Source organism: Pseudorasbora parva, chromosome 16 (genome assembly GCF_024679245.1).
Source record: "Pseudorasbora parva isolate DD20220531a chromosome 16, ASM2467924v1, whole genome shotgun sequence".
Lineage (NCBI taxonomy): Eukaryota > Metazoa > Chordata > Actinopteri > Cypriniformes > Gobionidae > Pseudorasbora > Pseudorasbora parva.
In genome coordinates, this window is record NC_090187.1 from 6,485,565 (window position 1) to 6,496,638 (window position 11,074).

Sequence of the window (11,074 nt, forward strand, 5' to 3'; positions counted from 1 at the left end):
CAACTATTTTAAATCTGAGACAGATCTGGTATTCATTTTTCATAAGACAAAAGAAGCTGAAAGAAGATGAGATCAGAGGACAGAAGAGAGAGAACAAGGGCAGAAAAACGCCTGATTCAATAACCGAAACATCCTTCTCCATTTATTCATTTAGTTGCTCGTTCTTGTGTTAGACTGTTTTGCTGCAGCTGTCCTCAGCAATGCACATCCTCTGCAGTGTTATACTAATGATAAATACACCCGTTGAGACGAGAAAGTGGGGGAGTGTCTGTCTATTTAGTTAGCCTTGTACCGGCAGTCTCAATGAGTGCAATATTGATCTGTCAGACTATACCCCTAAAGTCAGCTGATGTTCTTCTTACTGGAATCTAAAACTTTCTGTGCCTACAAAAAGTACTGTGGCGGTACCATGAGACAGTGGTATCAAATGGTAATACTTTGAAATGTACATGAGGCTATCGAATATGTACCATTTATGTTTATAAAAAAATAGGCAGAACATCAATTTTGTCCCTATAAAGGGAATCAAGGTGTATAATAAACTTAGTATTTTCTAAAATAGGATCCTCTCCGCTCCTGTTAAATTTGATTAAAAGTAGAGTTTGCCCTTCCCCTCGAGGAGGGCACTAAAAGGGCATCAGAATTTGTATGCACAAACGTGCATGGCATTGAAATATTGGGTAAACACACACATACACACACGTCTTACAAACAGGAATACATTGAGGAAAGTCAAAAGGTAAGTCTGGGCACTGCTTTTTTTGCAAAGTCATATAAACTATGCCATTATGTTTAAGCTATTATGCTTTCTTATGATTTTAGTAAATATGAGACACCCTGGAATATATCTAGGTAGGCTATATTAGATGTCCATCCATTTCTAAAACCTAGGATGACTGCATATTTCAACTCAGCGCAAACCAATGATGTCACTGCTGTCAGACTTGGCATGACATATCTTGAGATGGTAAATTTGCACAAATGCAAATGTGAGCCATGGCAGATAGGAAGGTTATCAATGAATCATGAAATCCAATATCGATTAATACCTAGTCTCGCGTAGCCAGACCTTCAGACTGACGGCAGAAGGTCCAGACTTTTTTGCAGCTTTCATTGGCCAATGACCGCCCAAGAGGGCGTTTGACTGACATCTAACACTACTAGTCACAGTTCCTTTTGTTCCCTGCCATGTTTAGAGGCGGGAAAATGTAAAGTCGATGTCCCTGCAATAACAGGCCACTGTGCATCTATGAATTATTCATTCAAGAACGTTGTGGAGCCACAAAAATGGATCCACAAACCTCACATACTTTTGAAAATCGATCGTTTATTTGATCCTGGTAAAAGCTCATTGTCACAGTTGGAAACATGACCGCATTCTTCTTCCACGAGAGAGTTTGGCGCATGGCAATTGTTCCTAGGGAGACCATTAAAGAATGCAACACACTCGTCTCGCAGACATCAATCAATCAATCAACTTTATTTATATAGCGCTTTTAAAATGATGATTATTTCAAAGCAGCTTCACAGTGTCAACAGGACAATATTGCAACAAAACTTGATTTGGCTGTACAGTTGTGCTGGAGAAAACAGTGATGTTATCAGCTTAATTTAATTTATCATAGAGCGACAATGTTGGCAGATCAGTATTATAGTTTATAGAATTAAATAAGACCTAATTCATTAATTTTATTTGTATATTTAGTTGAATAACTTGGATCATAATTTGACTGTCCCTAACTGAGAAAGCCAAGCCAAAGGCGACAGTGGAGAGGAACCAAAACTCCATCAGGGCATGATGGAGAAAAATAAACCTTGGGAGAAACCAGACTCAGTCGGGGTGCCAGTTCTCCTCTGGCCTATTAACACACCGTGTATGATTATTATTCTGGCAACATTACAGGTCACAAATCATATTAGATCGGAATATTCAAAATTTTTGGGTATCATGCAAGAGACAGGTTTATTAAGGATGGCGCATCGATTACACAAGAGTATTTGAAAGATCGGAGTTATTGCGGCTGAGATGGGTTTTTTGAGCATGACGTGCCAGTGGGGCAAATCCAGAAGAGACACCAATTGACACAGGCTCAGCAGACACTCCAGGATGAGCTGGTCATGTCCAGACGCAGGTCCACCATCCGATCCGGACACGGCCTGGATCCGGCCAACTGCAGTAAACCTCAGGATAAACAGAGAGACTAATATTAGTGTGGATGCCACTCTTCTTCTGATGTAACGAGTACATCAGGTGTTATGGGAAGTGTTCCCGGTCCGGCTGACCTAGTTAATGCAGCCCAAGTCAATAGATTTGATTAATGAAAGTTAAAAATGTTCAATGTGTATGCCATAGTAAAGAGATGCATTTTTAGTCTAGATTTAAACTCACAGAGTGTGCCTGCTTCTACACCCTGTAGAATTCAACCAATCAGATGACGAGGAGTTTGAAACTCCTAATATGTAAGTATGTCATATGCATCAGATGTTCAGCCAATGTGAAGTCTGAGGTTGAGACTAACTGATTAAAAATGAAAATATATTTATCTGATAACCAATACGATACTGTATATTTTATACAGCATATATTTTATGGTGCTTGCTTGTCCTTTGTAGACTGGGTAAACTCAGCCTGATCTGCCGGCAATTTTATTTCGCCCTGCAACTCAGAATGAAAACCTGTACATTAATTTCTACTGCTTCTGTTACACTTTAGCGGGAACCAATCACAGACTGGCTTATCCACCTGACGCACTATTGGCGGGTTTAACACAATGACGGATAGAGTCATTTGAATTATGCTCGTTTTATCACGGCTCTTGTGGTCCGATTGGTTGAAGGACTATCCAATTGCATACAGAGTCATTTGAATAATGCTCGTTTATCACGCCTCTTGTGCAGTAGAAAATACAGAGCAGACTCCCCAGACCAATGTTCAATCTTAAATTGATTTTGGTCTGGTGTTAGCCTCCTTTCTGCAGCTTAACAACACCTGGTAGGCTTGACTTTGTATAGAAAAGAGCAGCCCACAAATAAGAAAGTAAATGAACAATTAATGACTCATCTTACCCCACTATTCCCTGTCATATGCTGCATCCATTAAACTAACAGCGTTATTTTGGTGTTTTAAATTAAAATGTGAACTATATATTTAAATTCCCCTTTTGATGCTTGCGTTTTACACTGCGGCCATCAATATCATAGCAAACAAATGATACAAATGATAATTGCGCATGATAATAATGTGGCTCCCAATCCTGACAGTGATAATGGGTTGAAATGACAGAGGTATTGTGCAGCAGACAGATATTTGTGTTTGTGTGTTTTTAGCATGCAATCTCTTCATTTATTGGACAGAGTGATGGACAGACAAAGAGAGGGAACAAGAGACAAGGCTTAAGCAAATACGTGGATAAAAGAAACAAACAGGCAGCTTGTGTGTCATGTCAATTGCATGTAATTGTTTGTAGACTGCTATAATATACCATTATCCGCATGCAACAGACACATACAGAGTGAAAAAAAACAGTGCACAATGTGTATTGAATCCATTATGTGTGATTAATCTCATTATGTCATATCCAAGTCCCACACAACTCCCACATGCGTCTCTGCTGATGTTACATACCTGCATGACTTCATAATCATCCGTAGTGCATTAACACGCTAACACCACACATTTGTATTTTTGATTGGCAACTTCTATTTTCACTTAGTAACACTGACAGGAGTAAATATACTGTTTGTTGGAAAAGAAACAAACAGCTATAATCAGTCCAGCTCTGATATTTATTTGTTTCTGTGGACTTGCACTGTTGAACTACAGCTGTAATTTAATGTGGTGTTTAAAAACGGAGCAAAATCCAATCATCCCATCTACAGATGCTGTTTCTGTCGGCAGCTCTGAAATAATGATTTGATTGCGGGCGTCCTTTTGCCTCACATGCCCCGATCCACCAAGTAAGCCTGGATGAAGCTTAGTGCAGACTACCCAGATGGACAATCCTTAAATGCATATAAAGTATATGCACATTCTCGGTCGGTGCATATTTGCGTGTGGGTGAACATTTCGATATGTTCCGCTAGGTCAATGATTTTATTTTAATTACATAGGCCAAAAACATAGTGCATAGCTAGGGTCAGGGATCGTGATTAAGGTTTCCCATCATGCTTTGCACATATAGCCTCTGGCATTCACAGGGAATGTGGCTTGTTTACTGCAATGAATAATCAGTCACTGAATGTTGGTTATTTAGTTCCTTCAATCCCTCCACATTCTAATAATCCCATGATGGCAGATGTGCAGATATAGTGGGCTATATTAGAATGCCTTAAAGGAAACAAGATTCAGATTCACAGTTGAAAATCCCTGGGATCAGCCTGCATTCATTCATGGCTTACAGTGTAAAGGATTTGTAAGGATATTTTATGGAGTCCCTGTGTACTGGAAGCTTCTTCTGCCACCAAAACAAATTACTTGTGTGTGCAAACATGCTTGGCAGTAAAGCTCTTTCTGATTCTGATCCTGATTCTGGAGTTAATGAGGAATTTAAATATGCCCAATAAATATTACATAGTGAGAAGAAAAAAAAACATTAATATCCATAATGCTAGGGAAGATGGCTGCCAGGTTGTTGCTAAGTGGTTGCTATGCGGGATGTTTAGCTTTGTTCACACTGCAGGCAACATTTTATTTCTTATACTGTTGTCTTCAAATTGCAGGGTATATGTGATATTAGATTTGATATTTTTCTGTTCAGACTTCTGTCACTTTTTCTAATATGTTCACATTGTTATAGTAAAGATGAAAACATGCATGTGAGCAATTAAAGAGGTGATGAATTGAGAAATCAACTTTCCTTTGAGCTTTTGATACATAAAAGGTCATGGTAATTGTAAATGACAGCTAATTTGTTAAAGAGAATTTTCAAGTGTTTGAATCGAGTTAATTTTGAAGGACTTTTATTTTGACACAGCCTTAACATGCACCTATGGTTGTATAAAGCGCGGCCTGTTTCAGCTTTGTGTATGTGCGCACGCTCTCGTGAAGGACGCAGCCTACAATTCATGACGGGGTTTTCTTTCTACTGTGTTTTTTGTGCATCCCACTCGAGGGTTAAGGTTAACAAGTTGTCTTTTATTAACATGTCTTTTAGTAAGTAATAGTATTGTTTTATTATGATGTTGGTTATTGTGTGGGAGTCATGCAGTGTTTGTTTTTGTTTGCTGTAGCTCTTAAGGCCCTTTCACACTGGACGCGATTTTTTATGTGCGAATAATTCGTGTGATGGTTTTTTTTTTCAATCAGCTGTTTGTGTAACCGTGCGTTCACACCGCCGCCGGCGGGAGCGTCAAAATTCGCTCTTGCCGCCCTGACAACGACGCTGTAGAAAGCTCCTGGACGTGCTGCTGCTCTGACGTAGATCGAATGTTTTTTCTTTTTTTAAACTGTATTTAAAGAGGCCGCAAATCAAACAAGCATGTTGATGGATATACTAACCACAAGTAGGGTATAAATTAACTTCATGAAATCGTTTAAATGTGAAAGTAAGAATTAATTGCACACCCGCTGAACAACGAGCGTTCTAGCGCCTATAAAATAGTGTGTTGCGCGACTTCTTAACAAATTAACGTTACACATCACTATGAATGATCTTGTCATAAATGATAGGGAAACCCGCACAGCAATCAATGATCAACCTCTCCTAAAAATTGCTTGGGAACTAATGTGGTCGGAACCAAAGTTTACAGGCCTGCGTTATCTGGATTTCTCTCAAGCGGAGCACTTCTACATTCTGACTGGTTGCCGCCTGTTGCCGCCGAACCGCGTCATAGCTCATTACCATAAAGTTGAGCTGATTTCAACTCTCCTCGACGCCCAAATCGTCCAAGAGGCGCCGCGCCGCTCTCGCCGGAGCTCGCCGCCCGGCTCCCATTGAAAATGAATGACTTCCGGCCAGCTTGCCGCTCTCGCCGCCGGCGGTGTGAACGCACAGTTATGAGCGCTTCCACACCGAACGCGAATGTGCTGAGGCGAAAAAATGAGATTTATTTTTTTCGTTTCGATGTCGTTTTTTTTTTTTTTTTTTTTTACTCTAGCGCGATTAAAAACGGCTTCAACCAATCATATAAAAGGAAACAAAGTTGACGAAATGTCCAGTTGATGTCACGTGCTATTCAATCAACTTTAACCTTTGCCAGGCATGGCATTTCTCATGAGATTACAACTGTAAGCTGTACAGCTGCAGCTGTGTTTGTCCACTGTACGCTACAGACAGCAATAACTTAACTTATGAGTTAGTATAATAACTTATAAGTTATAAGTTATTACCTTTTATAAATGGTTGATTTTTTTCTAAACATTGTGTCTGCGATTATGGAAAGTGAACGTGTTGCCATCAGTACGCCTGTCTGTGGCACTGAAATGTTTACATGTGACTCGACTGGAAACATCTGCTCGGATCGATTGATTACCTGAAGTGCGCGGTTTGTCTCGTCAGATGCGCTGCCGTCTCTGGAGGAGATCCTCAAATTGTCCCACAGACTTTAGAAAGTAAGTGCAGAACCGGCCATGATAAAGTTTTAGCTCCTGTTCAAGATTAGCATCCTCCCCTTCAGACTCTGTTCTTTAAGACTGGCTGCACCCAAAACCTTCCTCTCGGTCCTTTAAATAAAATGAAAAGCTCGTCTTCACTGAATGATGAAGTGCCCGTGTTTTCTCAGCTGTCGCTGCGAATGTTTTGGAATGTTGGAGCTCTGAAACGTCGCAAATTCGTGTCGCGGCTGATGTGAATGGTTTTGACGCGAAATATTCGCTTATTCGTTACGCTTTTTCGTTACGTGTCCGGTGTGAAAGGACCTTTATGGTGTCTACATGAGTGTCACGAATAAAACACAAATGGAAACATCAGTTTAACGAGTATTCGACCATAATTCCAGTGGGTTAGCAACAGTAATACAAGATTATCCATTAAGTTACAAAGCTGAAAATGTCCTTTTTAGTCAAAGAAAAGCTTTTATAGACACCAGGCCCAGAAAACGACCGTGAACGCCTCTACAGCGCGTGTAATCCAGTAGCCCCGCCCACCGCCCAGCTGTTCAGTTCGCTAGCCAGCAGCAATAAACACGTGGAAGTAGATAGCAAGATATTGTGTAAGAACACAGTCGCTGCATAAGCTTCCTTCGGATCCTATTAGGAATGTGTGATAAAGTTCCAGCTCACGTGGCTGTATGTGTGTTCGCTTCATTTCACTGCGGAATCATTTGTAAACAAGCCTCAAGTGCTGGATTTGCAGACTCAATGTTGTGCCTTCTATATTGGATTCAACAGGAATGGTGCAACAAACTTATGTGAGTAAAAACGTCTTTTTTTATATGTAGTAATAGTAGTCCGGGGGCTGTGTGTTTTCCAGACGGGCTACCAAAATGTACGCCTGTCGGCAGAAATTCTTTCTTGATCTGGTTGCGCGTGTATGTGTGTGTGGGCATGTTTTTGTGACATATGAGGAAACAAATGTGTATAATGACATGGGTATGACATAGGTATCACAATGAGAGGGTGAAATATAAGGACATTGGCCATGTCCCCACTCTTCAAAATGCTTATAAATCATACAGGATGAGGTTTTTCAAAGTAAAAATGCAGAATGTTTCCTGTGATGGGTAAGAAACATTCTACCCATCGGGGCAGGATAGAAAATAGGGGCAGGGGCAGGGGCAGGGGCAGTGTAAGGGGATAGAAAATACGGTTTGTACAGTATAAAAACAATTACGCCTATGGAATGTTCCCATATGACGTTGCACGGTTCACGCTTCTATCGACCGATCCTGCGGGCCATGTAATACAGAAATAATATTCCAATCAATCGCGGGTCGATGAGAAATAAATCGTTGTGTTTGCTTGATAAAGATGTTTACGAGCCCTGTGGTCGAGAGAATCTTTGCAGTCGCCGCTTTAAAAATAATCTCTCCCTCACGTGAACTGACAAGGGCATAGATGACAGCAGAGCTAAAGCTCATTAAATATGCAAATCTTATCCAATCCTAGCCGTGGGCGTTTACTTCCAAGTCTCCAGTGCGTCACGCCCATCAAAACCCGGCGTTCAGGAGAGAGCCTCAAAACCAGTGTAGAAAATAGCCTATTACTTATTAGTTATGATGTTTTTGCATGAAAGTTCATGCATCCCTCAAAAACGTACACTTCAGCATAATTTTTTATTACATAAATAATACACATTAAAAGAAAATACTTAAAGGGTTAGTTCACTTTGAAATGAAAATTTCCTGATATTTTACTCTTCATCCAAGATGATCTACAGTCGAATATGAAGTTTTTTTTAGGAAAATATTCCAGCCTTCCATACATGGCAACCAAAATGTTGAAGGTCCAAATCAATTAAGTTTCAAAGCGCTGCGAAGGGCTTCAGGGGATCTGCGCAATCCCTGACGAGGAATAGGGTCTTCTCAAGCGAAACCATCTGTCATTTTAATTATATTATTTTTTTAATTTATATACTTTTTAACCTAACTTGCTAATCTTGCACTGCACTACATACCAATATTTGTGTAATAGTAATAGTAGTTTTAAAGTTTTTAACAGTTATCGAGCTGAAAAACCTAGGACTAGTTCGAGAAAGTAGCTTTTAAATAATCTCCAACATTAACAAACAGTTCGATTGACAGCGGTAGTCCTAGAGGCAGAGTTGGGCATGTGTGGAAATTTATGTGGTATACAATCCTTTATGCATGTAAAAAACACAAACTTTCGAATTTCTCACAGGCCTCTAGGGCTATAAGTCCTTTAAATTAAAATTTTAAAAAAAGTAATTCCTTTTTCACATGACCACAGATCGAGCCCATACATAGTTGTACTGAGTTTTATGAAAGTATCTCATACTGTTTAAAAATCATAGCCATTTTAGTAAAAGATCTTTAGATGAGACATGTTGGCTTCATGTTGGCGACATGTTGTAGACAAGGAAGGCACTACCATCCCACAAAGTTATGTTTCTATGATTAGTGTGGTCTGCCTGATCACTTTTAGGGGAGAATGCTGATCCTTGGAAATTAGGGTTTCAGCATTATGCACTTGAGCCCCTAATACTTTAAAATGTGCTAAAAAGTAAACATTTTCATTTGAAATTTTTACAAAGTGCACTTTTTAAAAAGAGTACTTACGTATGTTAAGAAACAGTCATGAAAGTGTTTGCTCTTTAAGTAGCCTACACTTAAGAGGTTATGTGCAAGTACAGTTTTTAAAAATGTACACATTTATAAATAAATATATTATATTTATATATAAGATTTCAAGGAGGAAATACATGTGTAATACTTTGTTCCAAGTATGAGTTCATTAATTAAACTCAAAAAAGAAACCTTAATACTTCCAACCATTCCATGTTAATATTTGGCAGGGAGCACACATAATCCACCTCTGACCATAGTAATGGTTCCTTTTTACTTATACAACAGGGTCTGGTGAGTGCTGGCAAAGAGAGATACGTTTGTCCCCATAAACTGATGAGCTCTTCAACCCTCGATACCTCTTAAAAATGTTTCCATCTAGCCCTCTATGAACCTGAGCCAAGCGCTAATGGATCTGAGACTTCCCCTTAATAAACCTTCTATGACCAATGACCTGACAAAGCTACAAATTAGGTGATTCAGCTTAGATGTAAAACAACTCTTAAAGCATTTAAAAGCCTTCCTTGCAGAAGCTTCCGACTGTTTGTGGGCCAAAACAAAGGCAAGACATTTTATTGAAAGCTGAGCCGTCCAACTGACCACCACCACAACAACATCCGCGACAACAAAACTTCTTAAAGAAACTTAATTTGCTCTCTGAACTTTCCCCACCATTCATCAATACAGAGACAGGGGATTAAATTGAGTTTGTCCGGGACCAAAGCAGGCAGACATGGGTCTTTTACTGGAGTGTTAAACACAAGCTCCGGGGCCGCTCTCTCTGACTGTCAGGTGAAGGTCTCAGTCTAAACCGCAGCCAAGATACTGATGAAGACTGGCACAGTAATAGCTGTTGCTGGGCAGATGCGGGATATAAGTTCAGGGCTCTCAAGTCTCACGCATTGGGCGTGAGACACACGCATTTCAACCCGTTCACACGCTCACACGCCACACCTTGTATTTCTCACGCAGAGAAATCGCCAGGGTAACACACACTATAAGTTGCGCGCTATTAGAGGAATCAAGCGAGTTCCCCATAGAGTATAGAGCACGGCCCTGCCACGCACCAGTTAATCTAATAAAAATAGAGACCGAACAGCCAATCATAAAATAGATTTGCTGTATCTGGGTAAGATATGGATATTCCCTCCACCCAATAACGTTTACGTTCTGATTCCAACGTCACATTCTGTGATTCACGCCACGGCCTCCGCCTCGCTCACTGAATCAAATGCTCTCTGAAGTACCGTTAGTTGGCAACTAGAAGCCCCGATGACAGACCAGACGAAGAGGCACAAAGATAACGGTGTTAAGTGAAGTTTTTGACAGCACTTTGTGTTTTCTATTCTTAATCCCTCAACAAAATTTAAAGGACACTCAATCATGATTTGCATGAAATGCCTTTTGCTATCACGTTATTGCGCTTTCACTCAGTGAACATCTGTGCTCTTCTGCACTCGTGAATGCGGTGATGGACAGCTGTCCTCATTCCACTGCTGTTTGGATGGGATTTTTTTTTTAACTCACTTTCATTAATTAATTTATTAAAAGTAACTCCATTTTGTAAGATCATTTTCATCTAGTAATTCCAAACATCACGAGGCAGACGACATTATGATCAAATACAGTCGAGTTATTAACCCGCTCCACAGCACCACCCAGTGGATTGAGTTATAACTGCGAGATTTAGAGGGATTTATAATGGATTCACTGCATTTAGGCCAGCGAAGCAATATAGTAAAATTTCAATTTTATTTTTATTTTTTGAATATTAATTACAAATCGAATATATTCGTGCTCACCCCTATTTTTGGAAGTTGAAGTGTAGCGATATAAAATTTGCAATGCAATATGCAAAATGGCAATGCATTTCAGTATTTAAATTTACATTTTC